Source organism: Anabrus simplex, chromosome 1 (genome assembly GCF_040414725.1).
Source record: "Anabrus simplex isolate iqAnaSimp1 chromosome 1, ASM4041472v1, whole genome shotgun sequence".
In the NCBI taxonomy this organism is placed as follows: Eukaryota; Metazoa; Arthropoda; class Insecta; order Orthoptera; family Tettigoniidae; genus Anabrus; species Anabrus simplex.
In genome coordinates, this window is record NC_090265.1 from 573,123,728 (window position 1) to 573,147,053 (window position 23,326).

Consider the following 23,326-nt stretch of genomic DNA (forward strand, 5'->3'; position numbering starts at 1 on the left):
ATTCTCGTAGACTATTTCTGCTTGTGGAGTCCACACTAGAGCTCTTGTGCATAGTGGAGTCACAGAGTTGTCTGTATAAGGACATACATTACATCTTGAAAATGATTGTAAAACGTTAATCGAATGGTTGCTCATTCTGGAAAACAGAAAATGTCACTTCAATATTTTTAAATGTAAAGGAAATATGAAGGTAAGGGAAATTTACTTGTGGAAGAACATTGAAGATTTGATTTATTTCTCTAAAACTGATGTTAGTATGCTGATCGTTAAGCCGTTGTTGCACTACTTTAAAGAGGTAACGTTTCATAATAAGTCCGACCCCTAGGCTAAATGGTCATAATTGAGGCCTTCAGTTCAAGGGGTCCCGGTTTCCATTCCCGACAGGGTTGGGGAGTTTAATCACTTCTGATTATTTCTTCTGCCTCGGGGACTGAGTGTTTTCTTTGACCCAAGACTCTCGACTACGTATTCAAACCACACACCACACTACCAACAACACAAGAAGATGATGATAATAATTTATTTTATGTCCCACTAAAAACTTTTCACGGTTTTCGGAAACGCCGAGGTGCCGGGATTTCGTCCCACAGGAGTTTTTGTACGTGCCAGTAAATCTACCGCCACGAGGCCGACGTATTTTAGCATCTTCAAGTACCACTGGACTGAGCCAGGATAGAACCTGCCAAGTTTGCAATCGGAATGCCACCACCTCAATCGCCACCAAACAGCACAGAAACACGCAATAGTGGTTACATCCCTCCACATAGGGTTGGGGTCAGGAAGGGTATCCGGCCGTAAAACACGGCGAAATCCAGTGTTTTCGCGCCCGCAGCACTACAGGTCTGGGAAAATAAGAAGAGAAGAAGGTTTCACAATGAATGTAACTTAGATCAAGTAGTTGTATTTCAAATTTCCTTCCAGATCGGACATCAAAATTAATAACAATTGTAATCATAGAGTATTGAACTCCATGTATAGTAGGCCGATGACTCACGACAGAATGGTCATGGGAACAAAATCAATTAAGCCAAAGACTAGAGTCCAGAAAGGAGGTGAGGATGACTTAACAATGAAGAAGCTACGATCCGTTTAGTATATAGCCATAAACATTTTTCAAATTATTTAATACCGAGCTCGATAGCTGCAGTCGCTTAAGTGCGGCCAGTATCCAGTAATCGGGAGATAGTGGGTTTGAGACCCACTGTCGGCAGCCCTGAAGATGGTTTTCCGCGGTTTCCCATTTTCATACTAGGCAAATGCCGGGGCTGTACCTTAAGGCCACGGCCGCTTCCTTCCAATTCCTAGGCCTTCCCTCTCCCATCGTCGCCATAAGACATAGCTGTGTCGGTGCGACGTAAAGCAGATAGCAAAAAAATATATACACTGACTGACAGTGACAATGCAACACCAAGGAGGAGTGGTTCGAAAGGGATGAAAGTTGGGGAAAAAACAGAGACGGCACGGACGAATAATTGATGTTTATTTCAAACCGATATGCGGGTTACACAATGCGCACGGCATCGACTCAGTAGGATGTAGGACCACCGCGAGCGGCGATGCACGCAGAAACACGTCGAGGTACAGAGTCAATAAGAGTGCGGATGGTGTCCTGAGGGATGGTTCTCCATTCTCTGTCAACCATTTGCCACAGTTGGTCGTCCGTACGAGGCTGGGGCAGAGTTTGCAAACGGCGTCCAATGAGATCCCACACGTGTTCGATTGGTGAGAGATCCGGAGAGTACGCTGGCCACGGAAGCATCTGTACACCTCGTAGAGCCTGTTGGGAGATGCGAGCAGTGTGTGGGCGGGCATTATCCTGCTGAAACAGAGCATTGGGCAGCCCCTGAAGGTACGGGAGTGCCACTGGCCGTAGCACATGCTGCACGTAGCGGTGGGCATTTAACGTGCCTTGAATAAGCACTAGAGGTGACGTGGAATCATACGCAATAGCGCCCCAAACCATGATGCCGCGTTGTCTAGCGGTAGGGCGCTCCACAGTTACTGCCGGATTTGACCTTTCTCCACGCCGACGCCACACTCGTCTGCGGTGACTATCACTGACAGAACAGAAGCGTGACTCATCGGAGAACACGACGTTCCGCCATTCCCTCATCCAAGTCGCTCTAGCCCGGCACCATGCCAGGCGTGCACGTCTATGCTGTGGAGTCAATGGTAGTCTTCTGAGCGGACGCCGGGAGTGCAGGCCTCCTTCAACCAATCGACGGGAAATTGTTCTGGTCGATATTGGAACAGCCAGGGTGTCTTGCACATGCTGAAGAATGGCGGTTGACGTGGCGTGCGGGGCTGCCACCGCTTGGCGGCGGATGCGCCGATCCTCGCGTGCTGACGTCACTCGGGCTGCGCCTGGACCCCTCGCACGTGCCACATGTCCCTGCGCCAACCATCTTCGCCAAAGGCGCTGCACCGTGGACACATCCCTATGGGTATCGGCTGCGATTTGACGAAGCGACCAACCTGCCCTTCTCAGCCCGATCACCATACCCCTCGTAAAGTCGTCTGTCTGCTGGAAATGCCTCCGTTGACGGCGGCCTGGCATTCTTAGCTATACACGTGTCCTGTGGCACACGACAACACGTTCTACAATGACTGTCGGCTGAGAAATCACGGTACGAAGTGGGCCATTCGCCAACGCCGTGTCCCATTTATCGTTCGCTACGTGCGCAGCACAGCGGCGCATTTCACATCATGAGCATACCTCAGTGACGTCAGTCTACCCTGCAATTGGCATAAAGTTCTGACCACTCCTTCTTGGTGTTGCATTTGCTCTGTCGGTCAGTGTATATTTAATTGCGTAACAATATATATCGCCACTCCAGTTTGGGTGGAAAGAGTTTCTCTGGTTTCTCTATACAAATGACAGATGTTCAATAAAAAATGTGTTTCATGATGAACATCAAGTCCCAACCAACGTCCTATTTCGCTGCAGCAGATTTCTCTGCGCGACTTGATTATGAACGCTTAACCCCTGTTTTTGTCCTGAAAACATGTAGTCAGCCATTTTATTTCATATGCTATTTCTGTTGAATTATAAGCGATACGTTCGATATTTTTATATTGCTAGCTGATTGACGGCCACAGACCAGCGACACAATCTTCAATTTAGCGCAATATAGCAACATCCTCCGCAGGGGCATCCTCCTTCGAACGCTCGATTGTACGCACTCAGTACACTCTTCAATGCCGTAGCGAGTGAACGCTTAGTTTGAGATACATTTTTCTGGTCTAGCAAATACAAGTGACATTACGGAAAATACAGGCAAAGTTTGTAAATGGCTAACTGTGAACTTTGAACATTTGCTACAATATAAATTTCGCTGCTTTAATATTGGTAACCATGTAACACTCGCCAATCAAATTATGCACCATTGGCTGATGTACCCGTTCTTCACACGAATTCTGATCAAGGGTTAAAATGGTTAAATTAAGGTGATTTGCGAGTATTTGTGTGCTTTACTCAACACCTTCTTGTAGACAATATTTACGACATTCTTGTTAGGTACATAATTGTATACGTTACGTCCAATCGTCTCGAGAACACACCACGTAAAGTTGGCCGTGACGGAAGTACTGGTTCTCTAGATGCAGTCCTGCTACCTTAAGTGTCCGACTTTGCGACTTTTTTTTATTTACATCACAAAGGCCAGTCTAACACGTAACTGCAATTTGTTGAAGTTGAACGGCAGGTCTGACGGTATTAGTGTGATGCGCAAGATGAAAACTTTCCGGTCTTTGACAGAGCAAAGAAAAGGGAAGACTGGGCGAGATGAGCGTGTGGTTAGGGGCGCACAGCTGATAGCATGCATTCGGGAGTTAGTGGGTTGGAAATCCACTGTCGGCAGCCCTCAAGATGGTTTCCCGTGGTTTTGTGTTCTTCCCAGGCAAATGCTGGGGCTGTACCTTAACTAACACCACGGCCGCTTCCTCCCTACTCCTACTTTCCTATCCCATCGTCGCTATTAAACCTATCTCTGCGTCGTAAACAAACTTGTAAAAGAAATAAAATAAAAATGGAAGAGCCTGAAAAATTAAAGATTCTTTAGGCCTCGGATGTTCTAATACCGTTGGAGTTGGATAAGAACAAGAGGTAGCATAGGAAGGATTACGGAAGGGGCGTGGCACAAGTAATTAACATCAATGTCGGGACCCGTGGTCCCCAAACTAGGTGTCACAATAAAATATTTACAAACAGAAGGACTGAGGTGGGCTGAATAGCTCAGAAAGTAATGCGCTGACCTTCTGAGAAAATTTGATCCTGGCTCAGTCCGGTGGTATTCGAAGGTGCTAAAGACTCGTGTCGGTTGGTTTACTGACACGGAAAATAACTTTCGCGGGACAAAACTCTAGCACCTCGACGTCATCGAAAACTATAAAAATATAGTTGGTGGGCGTTGAAACCTATGTTATTATTATTATTAATAAAATAATTGGATGAGACATGTTAAATGTAAACTTACGCAAACATTAAGTGTGAAATCCATCTCCTATTAAGATATATATTCGAAACAACTTGAAGGAGAAAGAAGGTCCAAACTATCGACTAGTATTGATACCATGTCTCACAATAAAATTTTAGAAAAAAATTGACTATAAATGAAAACGGGCAACTGTAAAGTGTATAATAATTAAATTTATTGAAAAAGGTGAAAGTTCCAAGACTACGCAAAGTGAAATGTGAAATATATACCTACAAAACATATTAATACTGAACCTACAAAATATGGAAATGACAGTTTAATACGTCAGATTTAGTAGGTATAGGCCAATAAATTTAAATTTATAGAAACACGAAATATCAATATTGTAAGATGGTGATGATTACGACACATAATAAAATGTGAATTATAAACCCGCAATATATGAATCCTAAATCACAATATTAAAAAGATAGAAACACAGAATGTAAATACACTGGCGAAAAATGAAATCCCAGCACCAAGAACAAGTTGCGCTACATAAACGTACTTCGGGAGGCGTGTCTGTTCATGTAAAAACGCCTATGTGAAATTTGTGCGCTAGAAGACGAAGAGTGGTGCTAATAGTGCCACTAAGACCTTGCAAAACACGTTTACTTTCAATACGCGCTGTACACTTCGTGAGCGTTAATCGTCGTCCGGTGTTGACGTTGTGAGGTTGGTATGAGTCAAGCATGCCTTTAAGGAGGCGAAGAGGGCAGTAACAACAGATGACTGAGTTTGAACGAGGCCACGTGATGAGCTACGAGAAAGTGAGTGTTCTTTCCGTGATATGGCAGAAAGTTATCACACGGAAGTACTCACAGTGTGTCGGTGTTGGTAACAACGGTCACAGGAAGGCACTGTCTCAAGAATACCGGGTCTAGAAACACTCGAGCTACTGTGGAGAGAGAAGACCGCCGTATTCTCCGTATGACTGTTGTGGATCGTACTGCATCCACACAGCCATTAGAGCTTCACTTGGCACCAGAATGACACAGCGAACAGTGACAAATCGATTACTTGAGGAACAGCTTGAGCCAGACGTCCTGTAGCATTCATGCCACAAACTCCGAATCACTGCCAACTGCGACTTCAGTGGTGTCAAGCTACAGCTTATTGGAGACCGGAGTGGAGATCCGTTGTTCTCAGATCAGAGCAGTTTCCGTCTTGGTGCCAATGATGCCCGTAGGTCAGTAAGATGCAGGCAGGTTATTTCTTGGAACTAAGCTGTCTGCGGTGTCGACACACTGGACATAAACCAGGAATTAGGATTTGGGGAGCAATTTCCTTTGACAGCAGGAGAATTTTCGTAGTTATCCCAAGAAACTTTATGGCGGTCAGACTGGTGATTAGAATAGGATGTTTTCCAATAGGATAACGCTCGTCCTCATACCGCTACTGTCACCCAATGTGCCCTACAGAGTGCCGACCAATTGGCTTGGCCCGCGAGATCACCCGACCTTTCGCCCAATCAGCACGTATGTGACATTATGCGACGTCAAGTCCAGCGTCATCCGATACCAGAATTAGCTGTTGCTGATTTGGATGACCATGAGCAACAGCCGTAGAACTCCATCCCACAAAATGGCATACGTCATTTATACGACACAATGCTTTCACTGGAGCCTCCTATTATTTCCTGCAGAATCGCGCGCTCATTCTTTTGATGGCCTGTTACCAAACGCAAAACGAATTTACACGAATGATGACGAACATGGCTTCACGTGACCTCTACTTACACGCGAAACGAGTAGCTTATTCATTAGTGAAGGCGACAACAGCTAAAAATACAAGAAAGCTGAATTGCCTTGAAACCCATTTTAGTCATCAAGGAAATTCATATGAAGTTTCTTGTAGAAAATTTAATTTCAACGCTATATGGAGCTTTCCATTTTTAACAGGGCCAATCGCTTACACGTTATTTTAGTTGATGTAGGGCAAACATTGCCTATATTATGGACATACCCGTGTAAAAATCCCCACTACTTTGAGACGATGAGTTATATCAAAATATACTGCGAAACTAGGGATTTCAAGCTATACCCTCATCAAATCAAATTTCAGCTTGATCGGTCCAATAATGTTCGTGCCTATCCGGAACAAACAAGCAAACATCATCTCACTTTTATTAATAGTATCGTGTAGACGGAGAGAGCTGAGAGCTTGACACGATCAAGACAGTGGTGTAAGAATCGCATATGCGATCAAAAGTTATGTTACTATGAAATTAGTAGTATCGCGCCAGTAAATTCATCCTACAATGCCCTAACGTCCTCGTTGCATTCAACGCCGCGAGAGAAGGATACCGGTTACAAAAGCAGCACATACGTGCTGTGATTCCACAACTACGTGCTTCACAGCTATTAAATCTAACTTTAACCATCTCAAATAGCACTCTGGGTACGTCGAACAGAAGTTGTTATTCAGCGAAGCGAACACCTGGCTCTCAGCAAAAACATAGTTGCGCGACAAAAAAAAAAAAAAAAAAAGATCACCATTCACAATAATTATTATGAATTCGTTACGCGCACGATGACCAACGCTGCTGGTGGAATGGCGATTTACAGACACGTCTCAACAAAATCTACGTGCTGTTACTTAACTATCACATTACAACAGATTTATCAATGTTCCACGCTCGGAAGCGTGTGGTCGGCAGTATTACGGACGCATTGAACGTCACATTTATAGCAGTATCTGTTCACGTGCACCTCGTTACGACGCCCACAAAACGCCAACCGAGATTTCGTTAAGTTCGTGAAAGATACATTCAATTCGGATTTCACTATAGCTTGTCACATAACCGCAGGAACACTTCTTCATAGTTTACTTTCTCCATATCACCATCCTATAACTATCTTCTGTTTCGGTTGCACAAGTAAATTGTAGCTAAAGTTGTGAATAATGTAGTGGAATATAAGTAACTTCACTCTAAGTAGCAAACATATTGCACTGTAAATAGACTCTCATTTGTTTCGCGTCGTGGTGGACGTAGTAACGCTGGAAACAGCGCACACGGACGAGCAGACGTAACAGTCTACCCAGATATTTGATTTACTTGCCTTTATGCCCAATATGGTCTGACTTAATGAAAGAAAAAAATATAAATATTGATGAACGGGATGCCTAGTCGCTGGTTTACAAAGGAGTGCTACAACGTGCTATATTTCGGATGTAAAACAAATAAGTCATTTCACTACACACGGGGGTAACATGGTGCATTTGAAAATACGCCAAAGGTGCAGAAAATTCACTAAATTAACTCATTAATGTATACAAGTACAGACATTCCGGTTCGCCTCTGTGGTGAAGTGGTTAGTGTGATTAGCTGCTACCCCCGGAGGCCCGGGTTTGATTCCAGGCTCTGCCATGAAATTTGAAAAAATCGGTACCAGGGATGGAACGGGGTCCACTTAGCCTCGGGATGTCAACTGAGAAGAAGGGGGTTCGATTCCCACCTCATCCTCCTCTAAATTGTTTTCCCTGGTTTCGCACTTTTCCTCCAGGCAAATACTCGGTTGGTACCAAACTTAAGGCCACAGCCGCTTCCTTCCCTCTTCCTTGTCGATCCCTTCTAATGTTCCCATACCCCCACAAGGCCCCTCTTCAGCATAGCAGGTTAGGTCACTTGGGTGGGGTACTGGTCCTCCTCTCCAGTTTCATTCCTGACTCAAAGTATCATGCTCCAGGACACTGCCCTTCAGGTTGTAGAGGTGGGATTCCTCGCAGAGTCCGACGGAAAAACCAACCATGAAGGGTTTTTTTAAATTTTGTATTTCGTGTGGCTATTTCTAGCCGGGTGCAGCCCTTGTAAGGCAGACCCTCCGATGAGTGTGGGTGGCATCTGCAATTTGTAGGTAACTGCGTGTAATTGTGGTGGAGGATAGTGTTATGTGTGGTGTGTGAGTTGCAGGGATGTTAGGGACAGCACAAACACCCAGCCCCCAAGCCATTGGAGTTAACCAATTAAGGTTAAAATCCCCGACCCGGCGGGGAATTGAATACGGGACCCTCTGAACCGAAGGCCAGTACGCTGACCAATCAGCCAACGAGTCGGACACAATGAAGGGTAAACGGTTAAGGAAGAGAAAATAATAGACATTCCACTCCACCAAAAAATTGCTTGTAAATGGAATGTGCATTGAACGATCTATTAGCTCTTAATTGCAATTCGGATGGGAAAATTACGTGTACAGAAGGCAGGCGGCCATTCGGAGACTTCTGCGCATACGGTCTGCAAACTTCGGGTGCATTCCGACCAGATTCTTCAGAGATTAAAATTATGCTTGTGTATTTGTCATTGCTGAGCACACGAGCCATCGTCGATATGTTGACAGCAACTGTAGTGTTGCTGTACCAAATACCAGCCTACTGTGCGTTCGAAATTAAGACTTACTAATGCAAGGGTCCTCAAATAACACCAACCTCAGCCCAGTTCATCCCACTACCTTATTTGCAGGAGACCATTTCATTTCTTGCTTGTAGTGTAATGTCGCATTACCCAAATAGTTTTTGTCGTGAGAGGAAACGGCGTGGGTTGTATTTAGTGGCCGGGACCTTAAAATGGCATACATACATACATACATACATACATACATACATTATCATTATAGACTGTTATGCCTTTCAGCGTTCAGTCTGCAAGCCTCTGAGAATTTACTAAACGTCGCCACAATCCTCGATTTGCAACTAGTGTTGTGGCCTCATTTAGTTCTATACCTCTTATCTTTAAATCGTTAGAAACCGAGTCTAACCATCGTCGTCTTGGTCTCCCTCTACTACTCTTACCCTCCATAACAGAGTCCATTATTCTCCTAGGTAACCTATCCTCCTCTATTCGCCTCACATGACCCCACCACCGAAGCTGGTTTATGCGAACAGCTTCATCCATCGAGTTCATTCCTAAATTAGCCTTTATCTCCTCATTCCGAGCACCCTCCTTCCATTATGAATAAGATATCCTGAGTCCACCCAGCTTTCGCTCCCGTAAAGCAAAGTTGGTCTGAAAACAGACCGATGTAAAGATACTTTCGTCTGGGAGCTGACTTCCTTCTTACAAAATACTGCTGCTCGCAACTGCGAGCTCACTGCATTAGCTTTACTACACCTTGATTCAATCTCACTTACTATATTACCATCCTACGAGAACACACAACCTAAATACTTGAAATTATCGACCTGTTCTAGCTTTGTATCACCAATCTGACATTCAATTCTGTTGAATTTCTTACCTACTGACATCAATTTAGCCTTCGAGAGGCTAATTTTCATATCATACTCATTGCAGCTATTGTGAAGTTCCAAGATATTAGACTGCAGGCTTTCGGCACAGTCTGCCATTAAGACCAAGTCGTCAGCATAGGCCAAACTGGTTACTACATTTCCACCTAACTGAAACCCTCCCTGCCATTTTATACCTTTCAGCAGATGATCCATGTAAACTACGAACAGCAAAGGTGAAAGATTACAGCCTTGTCTAACTCCTGTAATTACCCCGAACCAAGAACTCATTTTACCATCGATTCTCACTGAAGCCCAATTGTCAACATAAATGCCTTTGATTGATTTTAATAATCTACCTTTAATTCCATAGTCCCCCAGTATAGTGAACATCTTTTCCCTCGGTACCCTGTCATATGCTTTCTCTAGATCTACGAAACATAAACACAACTGCCTGTTCCTCTCGTAGCATTTTTCAATTACCTGGTGCATACTGAAAATCTGATACTGACAGCCTCCCTGTGGTCTGAAACCACACTGGTTTTCATCCAACTTCCTGTCAACGACTGATCGCACCCTCGCTTCCAAGATGCCAGTGAATACTTTGCCTGGTATACTAATCAATGAGACACCTCGATAGTTGTTGCAATCCTTCCTGTTCCCTTGCTTATAGATAGGTGTAATTACTGCTTTTGTCCAATCTGAAGGTACCTTACCAACACTCCACGCTAATTTTACTACTCTATGAAGCCATTGAATCCCTGCCTTCCCACTATACTTCACCATTTCAGGTTTAATTTAATCTATTCCTGCTGCTTTATGACAATGGAGTTTATTTACTATCCTTTCCACTTCCTCAAGCATAATTTCACCAACATCATTTTCGTCCTCCCCATGAGCTTGGCTTTTTGCAACACCACCAGTATGATTTCCTTTTACATTGAGAAGATGTTCAAAATATTCCCTCCACCTCTCCAGTGATTCCCTGGAATCTATTATGAGTTCACCTGAATTACTCAAAACACTGTTCATTTCCTTTTTCCCTCCCTTCCTAAGATTCTTTATTACTGTCCAGAAAGGTTTCCCTGCTGCTTGACCTAGCCTTTCCAGATTATTACCAAAATCTTCCCATGACTTCTTTTTGGATTCAACAACTATTTGTTTCTTTCTGTTTCTTTCATCTACGTACAAATCCCTGTCTGCCTCGGCCCTTGTTTGGAACCATTTCTGATAAGCCCTCTTTTTGCGTTTACAGGCTGCTCTCACTTCATCATTCCACCAAGATGTTCGCCTTTTCCCATCTTTACACACAGTTGTTCCTAGGCATTCCCTTGCTGTTTCTACTACAGCATCCCTGTATGCCACCCATTCACTTTCTCTATCCTGAACCTGCTTACTGTCTACTGTTCGAAACTTCTCACTGATCATATCCATGAACTTTTGTCTAATTTCCTCGTCCTGGAGATTTTCTACCAAAAAATCCGCGAAAAACTCGTACATTCCAAACAGATTTTTCCTGAATTCAAAGTCTGTTAAGATATAGTCTATTATGGATCTGGTACCCGTAGCCTCCCATGTGTAGCGGTGAATGGCCTTATGCTTGAAAAATATATTCGTAACAGCTAAACCCATACTAGCACAGAAGTCCAGCAAACGCTTCCCATTCCCATTAGCTTCCATATCTTCTCCACATTTACCAATCACCCTTTCGTATCCTTCAGTTCTGTTCCCAACTCTCGCATTGAAATCGCCCATTAGCACTATTCTATCCTTGCTGTTGACCCTGACCACGATGTCACTCAATGCTTCATAAAACTTGTCAACTTCATCCTCATCTGCACCCTCACATGGTGAATACACGGAGACAGTTTTAGTCCTAATTCCTCCAACTGACAAATCTACCCACATCATTCGCTCATTTACGTGCCTAACAGAAACTATGTTGCGTGCAATGGTATTCCTGATAACGAGCCCTATCCCGGACTCTGCCCTTCCCTTTCTAACACCCGTCAAGTACACTTTATAATCTCCTATCTCTTCCTCATTATCTCCCCTTACCCGAATATCACTTACTCCTAGCACATCCAGATGCATCCTCTTTGCTGACTCAGCCAGTTCTACCTTCTTTCTTCCATAAGCCCCATTAATATTGATAGCTCCCCATCGAATTCCATTTCGTTCGCCATGTTGTTTCCAAGGAGTCCCTCGCCTGTCAAATGGGAGTGGGACTCCATTACTCACATAAGTCCGAGGCTTGCTAAAAGTATTCTGAGCTCGGTAAATTCATGAAGCAGGATGCTACCCTACTTGCACATAGTCCAAGTGAGGATCTCTCCTCTAACGGGTTATGGACCACCCGTGAATTGTATAGTCCCAGCCGCCTGAGCACAAGGAGGACCACGACTCAGAATATGTCCGAGATGCCCACTCTCATTCCATAGCAACTGGTATCCCGACTCTCATTTCCACTTACTAGGCCACTCAGCCGTTGCCCATGGTTCACGAACAAGGACGTGAATAGAGTAACCCTCAAACATGAACCATTTAAAATGGCATCTGCACAAATTTTTGGTGTAAAATTCTTCAAGGATACCGATGGCGGAGTTCGACCTCAGCATTTCCAGAATGCAAACTTAGGCCTATAGCTACATGAGAGAAAACTACACCTCTGAGGTGTTCTATTCTCGAGGTTGTATGAGATTATTTTTCCTCGACGTTGTATCATTCAAGCTGTCACAGAGTCGTAGTCTTTCTGCATTCGGTCGAAATGAAGACTACTATTGTATCTATTGTGAGAGTAGCCCATGGCAGTCGTGTCATTGCCATTAGCTACAGAATAACCATGACGATAAGTAATCTCCAGGAAGCGTTGATATTTCTTAAAGTGATTATGATGTACTGTAGAGATGCGGACAATATATTGGTGGACCTGGCAGCTGGCCAAACAGGTCAGATTGTAAACTAATTCCTGGCAGGGTCGGGAATTTTAACCAAACTTGGTTAATTTCGCTGGCACGGGGGCTGGGTGTATGTGCCGTCTTAATCATCATTTCATCCTCATCACCATACGCAGGTTGCCGACGGGAGTCAAATCTAAAGACCTGCATCTGGCGAGCCGAACTTGTCCTCGGACACTCCCGGCAGTAAAAGCCATACGCCATTTCATTTTACCTGATAAATTATCTTTTTTTTTTTTTTGCTAGGGGCTTTACGTCGCACCGACACAGATAGGTCTTATGACGACGATGGGATAGGATAGGTCCAGGAGTTGGAAGGAAGCGGCCGTGGCCTTAATTAAGGTACAGCCCCAGCATTTGCCTGGTGTGAAAATGGGAAACCACGGAAAACCATATTCAGGGCTGCCGACAGTGGGATTCGAACCCACCTATCTCCCGGATGCAAGCTCACAGCCGCGCGCCTCTACGCGCACGGCCAACTCGCCCGGAAATTATTATTATTATTATTATTATTATTATTATTATTATTATTAATGTGATTTGCTTTACGTCCCACTAACTACTTTTACGGTTTTCGGAGACGCCGAGGTGCCGGAATTTTGTCCCGCAGGAGTTCTTTTACGTTCCAGTAAATCTACCGACACGAGGCTGTCGTATTTGAGCACCTTCAAATACCACTGGACTGAGCCAGGATCGAACCTGCCAAGTTGGAGTCAGAAGGCCAGCGCCTCAACCGTCTGTGCCACTCAGCCCAGCATTATTATTATTATTATTAGTAGTAGTAGTAGTAGTAGTTGTTGTTGTTGATTGGATCAAGGTTTGCTACTGGGACCACGGTACATGACATAATGTACTATCTGAACATTTACATAGCACATGTGTGGTATACCCCGTGAAAATATCATACGCGGAATCAGTTATGTCTATAGTGCGTTTAAATGAAACCTTGAGTTCGGACGAAAACAATTTCTTTGTCTTTCTGAAAAGCGTGAAGTTGCACGATCAGATACGAATGCAAGTATTCCAGTTCGTACTCCAAGGGTTCTGTTTTAAGTTTTCGTTAAGATTACAATCCGAAGTCTGTAGCATAGAGATTAGCACTCCGTATAGACAGAAACACAATGCTCGGATCGATCCAAGAAGATTTTAACGGTAGAATTTTCGGTAATTCACATCTGTACACTTGTGATTCTAGTAGATCTAGGTCTTAAACCAGAATCCTCTTTTCTAACATCGAGCAATAGATGGAGCTATATAGAGCATCTTGCGTAGTTGTGTGTTAAAGATATTAATGTGAAATATTTTAATTCTCCAATCCTTAACAACGTATCCCAAAGTCATATGCAATTAAAAATTAGTTAATACCATTCCATTCTGTAAATAATAAGATACTCGTAGATATCGTAGCGAACTTTCAACTTAGTTTAATACTTTAGGACATTATTGTACTTCTACAATCTTCCCACATACCTGCACAGGAAACTTAGAAGTCTATTTCATAAACGCCTCTGTGGAGACCGAGAAATTAATTAGGATACAATCAGAAATATTGTTTATCATTATTCACACTTGAGTGCTTACTGTTGGAGCACATCCTGACTAGATTTCATAACTTTCCAATATTATTGTCTAGAGTGCCTTAAGCATACTTCAACTGCTTCTTAGAACGAGATAACCTCTGAGCTGGGAATCGAACATGAAATAATCATGAGCACTCGCCACCGTGTTCGTTTACAAGTATATTTCCATTCTAAATGTAGCAATACATCCGTCAAAACACACTGAAAAAATAGAAAATAATTAATGATTACCATAAAATACACGTGAGGCGCCTTCGAAAACCGTAAAAGTAGTTAGTGGGACGTAAATTCAGTAAGATTGTTATTTTAAAATACACGTGAATATAGTTTCATGGAGCCCTAGGACCTCCAAGTTTGTCCCTAAATCAATCAATCAGTCAATCAATCAATCAATCAATCAATCAATCAATCAATCAATCAATCAATCAATCAATCAATCAATCAATCAATCAACTCAGACGGGATACACATTTGGTTCAAACCCGACGATAAGCTAAAAAAACCAAACCCCGTGGCACTACAGCCCTTGAAGGGCCTTGGCCTACCAAGCGACCGCCGCTCAGCCCGAAGGCCTGCAGATTACGATGTGCCGTGTGGTCATCACGACGAATCCTCTCGGCCGATATTCTTGGCTTTCTAGACCGGGGCCGCTATACCACTGTCAGATAGCTCCTCAATTCTAATCACGTAGGCTGAGTGGACCTCGAACTAGCCCTCAGGTCCAGGTAAAAATCCCTGACCTGGCCGGGAATCGAACCCGGGGCTTCCGGGTAAGAGGCAGGCAAGCTACGCCTACACCACGAGGCCGGCCGATGATAAGCTAGGTCGATTAAAATACATTATTATAGAAATTGTGCAAAGGTGAAATATACAACAGTTCGCTTCCTCAAAGAGGGAAACCTGAAAGTCACCCTCTGACCACTCCGGGATACGACAGTAAAAGTCCCAAGAATACAACAAGAGGATTTTAGAAAGTGGTGAACATAAAAATCATATTCGCGCACACTGCGGACAGAAGTCGCGCAAGCGTAAAGTATGTTACAGTACGTCCTCAAAACAGGGTTTGAATGCACAACATACAATAGTATGAATCCACGAAGAGGGAATCATGATGGTCATCTCCTCATCACTCAGGGAAATAGCAAGACTAATGTCCAATAGACATGAAGTGGTGGCCTTATGAGCCACCACGGAACACATAGTGAAAAGGGGACACGCAAGTGTAAAATATGTACTAGAGAATTTCCTCGTGGGGAAACATTCTGAGGAGAAGCTATGCAAGAACGAAATGTGTAGGAGTACGGTTTCATAAAGGATGCTAAACTCTCCCTGGGGAAAAACTGTACAAGTGTCAGATATGTAAAAATTCGTTTCCTCGAATTGTTGATCACGCAAGACACAATTGCATCCACTCTGAGGTGAGACAACACACGTGTACAACATGCAGTAATACGTTCTCACGATATAAAATAGGAAGTAATATAATAATGCTCCTCAGGACCAGCTCACCTGATGAGTTAAACTGAGCATTGTCCTTGCATTTAAGGGGGCTATTTATTTATTTATTTATTTATTTATTTATTTATTTATTTATTTATTTATTTATTTATTTATTTATTTAAATGGATAATGGCAAGGTCCGTAACAGCTTTACACATTGTTTATTTTGCTTAGAGCAAAGTCATCTTTGCGGTGGACATGAAAGTCTTCGGAAGAGAGGAAGATAAGGGCTTACACTATCTGTACCTTCGACACTATTAATTGGGATTGAGGGGTTATCTCCATGCCCGACCGCCTAGGTCCCAAGGAATTACCCTCATACTCACTTTACGGGTGGGCTGAGACAACCTCAAGGCAATCCTTAAAACTAGAAATATATTCCCCAGATTTCCGACCTCCCTGGCTGGGAATAACCTTTACTTCCTTATGGATGAACCGAGCACGCCTTTACCAACTCGGCAAGCAAATCATTGTCTGTTTTGTTCAGTTTGAAAATATTTCGGCCTTGAAGACCAGCAGATTCGAATTGATGAAACGAATGTAGTTTAAGCCATTTTAGAACCCTGACATACCTTCTTACAAATCGCCTGAAACTTTCTCTGCTTTAAAACGTCTCTAGAGGGTGTTATATTGATTTGCCTTCAATCCGCCAGGGAGGGAGTGTAAATTCGAAGTGGAACTCTTAGCCCTCGTCAGCAGAATACGATGGCAAGAGAAAAACTCTGATCTTTTCTTTTTGTCGTCGTCGTCGATTACGGAGACCAGACAAACCTTCAACATGATCAAGGCTTCGAGCCATCTAATTTTCTAAAGATGTGAAATAATTGGGAAATAATACCTGCAGTTATTCTTACATGTATTCACACACAAGTTACTCACCTTACGGCTCATTTGGATTTGACGAAAATATCAATACCGTATCAACATTAATTTACCTGCTCATTTATTAAAGACTGAGGACTCCTAGGAAGGAGCCTCATATTCGTTTGGTCTGCTTTCGTTTCTGTCGAGATATTACGACTAGCTTGAGGGAATGGAATCTCGTGCACAAAAGCCCAGATAAAAATTACTGACAAGAGATGAAAATTCCACTCAATTCTTGACCATCGTATGTTTTCGTATTTCCAGTCCATCCAAATGCTGCCATGATATCCAATATACAACAACGTATGGGTGGGAAGGTGGACGAAATATATCCAAAATATCCCATGCCTGTCGTAAGAAGCGACTCACAGGGATACAAATTTGGACGCGTGAATTGGTGACCACAGGGTTCGCAGCTGATTCAGTCATCTATTTCAGTTATTTGTGTACACCTTCTCACTTTTATTGCGTAATTTAATCTCAATTAGTAAATAATTCTCGTTTTCTCTTGAATCCGATGGTATAAGATGTGCGAGAGATAGGAAGTACTTCATTTACACGCACTTCATGGTCCTTCTTTCACTTGTTGATATATTCATTCCTAGAAGAGTCATATATATTTCCTTTCATTTTCTGAATAGATTTAAAATATGATGACTATTTAGTGTAACATTTTCTTGCGAAAAGTAATCACAACCATCACCCCTCTAACATTTAAACAGTAGCCACTTCATATTCAATCATAGCTCCAATTAAGCACAAAAGCGCTCTCGATAACGCATATAAATTGCTTTTTCGTTGTCTTTTAAAGTATTAACGGCATGAAGCTGTTGTATAATATGTCTCAGGTTCATTACATGAAGCAAACAGATTTGAAATCCAGATTCTGTAATTATCGACAACTGATATTTTCTTAATTACATTACATAGGTATCGAATCTAAGTAGATGGTTGGACTTGCAATATGAATAATATAAGGACAGGAATCTTGTGTAATAATAATAGTAGGCCTAATAATAATGGGGGGCGCGATTAGCTCAGTGGCTTAGCTACTTACTTTCCACCTGGAAGACTGGGGTTCGAATCCCGGTCAATACTGGATCGAGATTTTCATCTCAAGGATCACGTGACGTCAGCAAGGTCATCCGGTCTTAAACCATCGGCCAAATCCAAAATGAGCCTGGGAGACTACAGCGACCCCAGAAATACCTGGGATACGCTGAAGAAAATAATAACAATCATAATAATAATAGGTTAGGGGGTAGCAAATATAGTCTTTCCCGGTTTACTGTTGTGTAAAAAGAGTTTGAAAAGGCCGTGTTTAATGAAGATCTCATTGCAGAATCACCGTGTCGACTAGAGAAGGTAATCATAAAGAATGTTATATACTAATCTATTACCGCATAAATCCCGAACGTTGTATGTTGCTGAGGACACACATTGAGATAGTTATAAATGTTAAGTGAAGTTACAACTGTGGGACAACGTGTTAAGACAACATACCCAATATACAGAATGGTCGGAAGCAGCGTGAACCTGGTATTTGAGCATTAACGTGTTGGTCTTACTGATAAATAATTTGTAGAAAAGCGGAGGTGGGACAGGTTTTTCTCCGGGTACTCCGGTTTTTCCTGTCATATTTCATTCCAGCAACACTCTCTAATAGCATTTCATTTCATCTTTCATTTATTAATCATTGCCCCAGATAAGTGCGACAGGCTTCGACAGCCGGCATAATTCCTATCCTCGACGCAAGAGAGGGGCTTCATTCATTCCATACCTGACCCGGTCACTGACTGGAAAACAGATTTAGGTCTTAAATTCCATATCTCGCGCCGTTGTCACTTTATTAGATTCTGAAGTTATCATATTAGATCGCTTCGCGGGCGAATTGAAATTGACTTTGCGAGCTGATGGTTTTTTTGCTAGTTGTTTTACGTCGCACCGACACAGATAGGTCTTATGGCGACGATGGTACAGGAAAGACCTAGGAATGGGAAGGAAACGGCCGTGGCCTTAATTAAGGTACAGCTCCAGCATTTGCCTGGTGTGAAAATGGGAAACCATAGAAAACCATCTTCAGGGCTGCCGACAGTGGGGTTCGAACCCACTATCTCCCGGATGCGAGCTGAGAGCTGTGCGCTCGTAACCGCTTGGCCTACTCGCCAGGTGCGAGCTGATGTTAAATCTGGATGTGGCATAAGACGGGCTTCAGAGCACCAGTGGAAGGGAATACTTCTCCAGGGGAGGATTTTTATGCAGACCTCCGAGCTGACAGGATCGTGCCACCAGTGACACAGGCTGGAACCCATGGTGCGTTTGTGTTTGACGCTGATTTCTCAGCATGACTCAAGACTGTATTAAATTACGTGCATAATTGTTAATACCACCTACCAAGGCCAATTTGAATTCGCCGGTGAGGTGATCTGATGGGCTGACTTCAGCAACTGATATAAAGAGAACAGCGCCAGGTATCGAATTATATATTTCATTTTATTTATGAATGTGCCGAACCCTCTAACGCTCATATACACGGTTTACATTGTTACCGACCACCCTGTATACCAACCTCCGCAATCTAGTAGATAAATAAAGCGGCCATAGACGCTCCGCAGTTCCGAAATCGTATGTCCCTATCTCATGCTCCCAGTCAACTAGCTCACGTATAAACTCCAATGATATGCTCTTAAGAATACCTGCATGTTATCGATTCCCATTATCATTTCGTCTTTAATGATTTGGTCTTGAAGGATGAAAGGGGAATCTAACATGCCTATATTACTTTGGACATGTTCGTGTAGTGCTGATGTTAATGACGGAAGGGGAATTTAACACGGATATACTGCTTTGAACATGTTCGTATAGTGATGATGATAATGATGAAAGGGGAATTTAACACGGCTCTATTACCTTGAACAGATTCGTATAGTGATAGTAATGGCGTATGGCCTCTGGAGCGGTCTGGTGCAGGTCATTTTCTGGTAGACGGCCTATTAGGCGACCTGCATGCCTGTGAAGATGAGGGCCCTACCTAGGATGATTTCTAATGCTCAATACGCCACACATACCCAGACCCCGACCCTTTGGAATTAACCAATTAAGGTTAAAATCCCCTACCCGGCCGGGAACCTAACCCGTTACCCTCCGAACCGTAGGCTAGTACGCTGACCATTCAGCCAACGAGTCGGATTTCGTATAGTGATGATGATAATGATGATGATAACCATGATGACAGACGTGTGTTTGTCCAACCCTTGTCCCGTTCCTCTGCGGGGTCAGGTATGAGGTGAGACGAATCTGCTGTGGTGTTTTCAAATAATAATAATAATAATAATAATAATAATAATAATAATAATAATAATAATAATAATAATAATAATGCAAGGCGAGTACCGCAAGGATTGCCGTCCTTCCGCATTCTGCATGTTGGTACACGAGAGCGCGGTCACTGTTACACCGTTCCTGTACGCCCGGAGAAAACCAATCACTTTCGATGAATGGATAATCAGTTTGAGTAACAGATACTAAAAATCAATACATCTTATCCTATTGCCGATGCTCTCTCTGATTTTTTTTTTTTGCTAGTTGCTTTTACGTCGCACCGACACAGATAGGTCTTATGGCGACGATGGGACAGGGATGGGCTAGGAGTGGGAAGGAAGCGTCCGTGGCCTTAATTAAGGTACAGCCCCAGCATTTGCCTGGTGTGAAAATGAGAAACCACGGAAAACCATCTTCAGGGCTGCCGACAGTGGGGTTCGAACCTACTATTTCCCGAATACTGGATACTGGCCGCACTTAAGCAACTTCAGCTATAGAGCTCGGTGTCTCAGTTTTTAGACAAACTTCGTAGCATGTTCATTCTCTGCAATTCAGCCTCATGAATCTTCAGTTTTGTTACGAATTTCATTTTTTAGTTATTTTATGGTGCGGAGGATACTTCTATACGTTCTACCTTTCAAAATACTCCGTAAATAGAATTCATAAGGTGTTATATCGGGAGAGCGATCTAGCCATAAAACTGCACTGATTATTTCGTCCCACGAAAGCACCACTCACCGCATTCATTGCTTTCCAAATTTTATGTGCTGCAGCTCGGTCTTGCTCGAAATTTCTGAGTAACCTTTCATGTTCATTCGGTTCAGGAAAAAAAAAAATTGTCCAATATTAATTCTATGTATCGATCAGAATTAATAGTGTTATTAAAAGAATGGCCGTAAAAATAACGTAGTACTAATTTAAGGACATGCAGAGGAGTTTCATGAGTTATTATTGGATTATCATGTGAACAACACTGGTTTTATTTGCAAATTTGCAAAATAAATTAAAGGAAATATCTGTTACACCATGAATCAGAATTCAATACATCACTGTTGACAGACTGACGAAACTGATTACAGTAATAATTTCTTGCAGCTAGATTTCCTGGGATTAAACTTTTCACTTCTGTAAATTTGTAAGGTTTAAATTTCAGTTTTCTTGCTGCCCGCTGAACAGGAGAATGTCATTATCATCATCATAATCATCATCTGTTTACCCTCCAGGTTCGGTTTTTCCCTCGGACTCAGCGAGGGATCCCACCTCTACCGCCTCAAGGGCAGTGTCCTGGAGCTTCAGACTCTTGGTCGGGGGATACAACTGGGCAGTATGACCAGTACCTCGCCCAGGCGGCCTCATCTGCTATGCTGAACAGGGGCCTTGCGGAGGGATGGGAAGATTGGAAGGGATAGGCAAGGAAGAGGGAAGGAAGCGGCCGTGATCTTAAGTGAGGAAACCACGGAAAACCACTTCCAGGATGGCTGAGGTGGGAATCGAATCCACCTCTACTCAGTTGACCTCCCGAGGCTGAGTGGACCCCGTTCCAGCCCTCATACCACTTTTCAAATTTTCGTGGCAGAGCCGGGAATCGAACCCCGACCTCCAGGGGTGGCAGCTAATCACGCTAACCACTACACCACAGAGGCGGACACAGGAGAATCAGAAACCTCATTATACTCAGCCAGTTTTCTTAAAGATTTTGGGGAGGATCTCTGAAGTCTTTCACAAATATCCAGAGTTTTTCATTAGCTGACTTTGGTTTGTTTAACTAGTCTTTGCTTCGTACTGAACCAACAGTTTTGAATTTATTTATAGTTTTATTAATTCCGTGACGCGCTGGCAGTCGCGCTCCAGGATAATGTGTGTGGAATCTTCTCATTCTCCCAGCAGATTTGTGCTTTAAATATCTACAGCACACGAAAATACGCTGATCAACACTTCATTCAGAAGCCATGAAACCCTTTCAAACTATCAATTACTGCTGTATAAGAAGCAATCACACCGTACGCTGTGCGGAGTTTATCGCAGACTAGCCGAGATCATGACATCACAGGGCGAGCTACTTGGTTCAAACGGCTATTGCACCATCTATGCTCAGATACGACACACGGAGTAACCGGCAACTTGACTGCGGCTCTCACTGTAATAACAATAAATAATAATGCTGTGCAATTACAATCTTCTTCATCAATTAAGAGGCGTGAGTATACCTAATTGTTGTCCTGGCAGTGGTATGGTTTTCGGAGGCGGCGGGGTACCGGAATTTCTTCCTGCAAGATTTATTTTATGTGCCAGTAAATCTACTGACAGGAGGCTGACGTATTTAAGTACCTTCAAATACCACCCGAATGAGTCACGATCGAGCCTTCCAACTAGGGCTCAGAAAACCAGCGCCTTCACCGTCTGAGCCACTCGGCTCTACATGGCAATTGTTTGAAAGGAAATCGAGGCAATGTATGGATGGAGAGCAACCCTTCCAAGAATGTAATAATAATAATAATAATAATAATAATAATAATAATAATAATAATAATAATAATAATAATGTAATTGGCTTTACGTCCCACTAACTAGTTTTACGGTTTCCGGAGATGCCGCGGTGCCGGAATTTAATCCCGCCGGATTTCTATTACGTGCCTGTAAATCTACGGACACGAGGCTGACGTATTTGAGCACATTCAAATACCACTGGACTGAGCCAGGATCGAACCTGCTAAGTTGGGGTCAGAAGGCCAGCGTCTCAACCGTCTAAGCCGCTCAGCCCGGCTTCCAAGAATGAAGATATAGGCAGGAGAATTTCAAGAGCTCTACGAAGAAGTGTAATCGAAGAACTTCTAACCTCTGTTTGAGTCAGAGAGGAGAAGAAAAGAATAAAGGAGTCCGAATAGAACAGACGAAAGCGAGTAGTCTGGCGCAAGTATCTAGAAGTAATGCTTATCTCAGTTAGGGACACCGTCGTCACGAATCTATGCTCTCGAGCAGACAGCAGTTTGCGTCCCATAACGGCTAGCAGGGATGCCGTGGATTAATTACACTGCCCTCATTTGCAGGGAGAAAAATTCGTCCCCTTAGTAGCCGAAATATATTAAAACGTGTCCTTTGTGTCCGAACTTAACTGCCAGATATATTGTGTTTTGATTGGAATCTGCAGCCTTTAACATAGGTAGCAAATAGTTAACCAAATACGCTAGGCAAATACGTAACGCAAGCACAGATTGAAACTTTGTAGGGTATTATTTACGATCCTGCCATATATACTTAGCATGTTGTCTGGCACGAAAAAAAAACGATTGAAGCATCCAAAATTGCTTTCAAACCAGAAGAAAGTGGATTTCCGCATTTTCCGGATCAGTAAATCAAGGGCATTTCAGGAGTAACCCACTTCACAAGTTTTCTCTTAACACAAATAGCA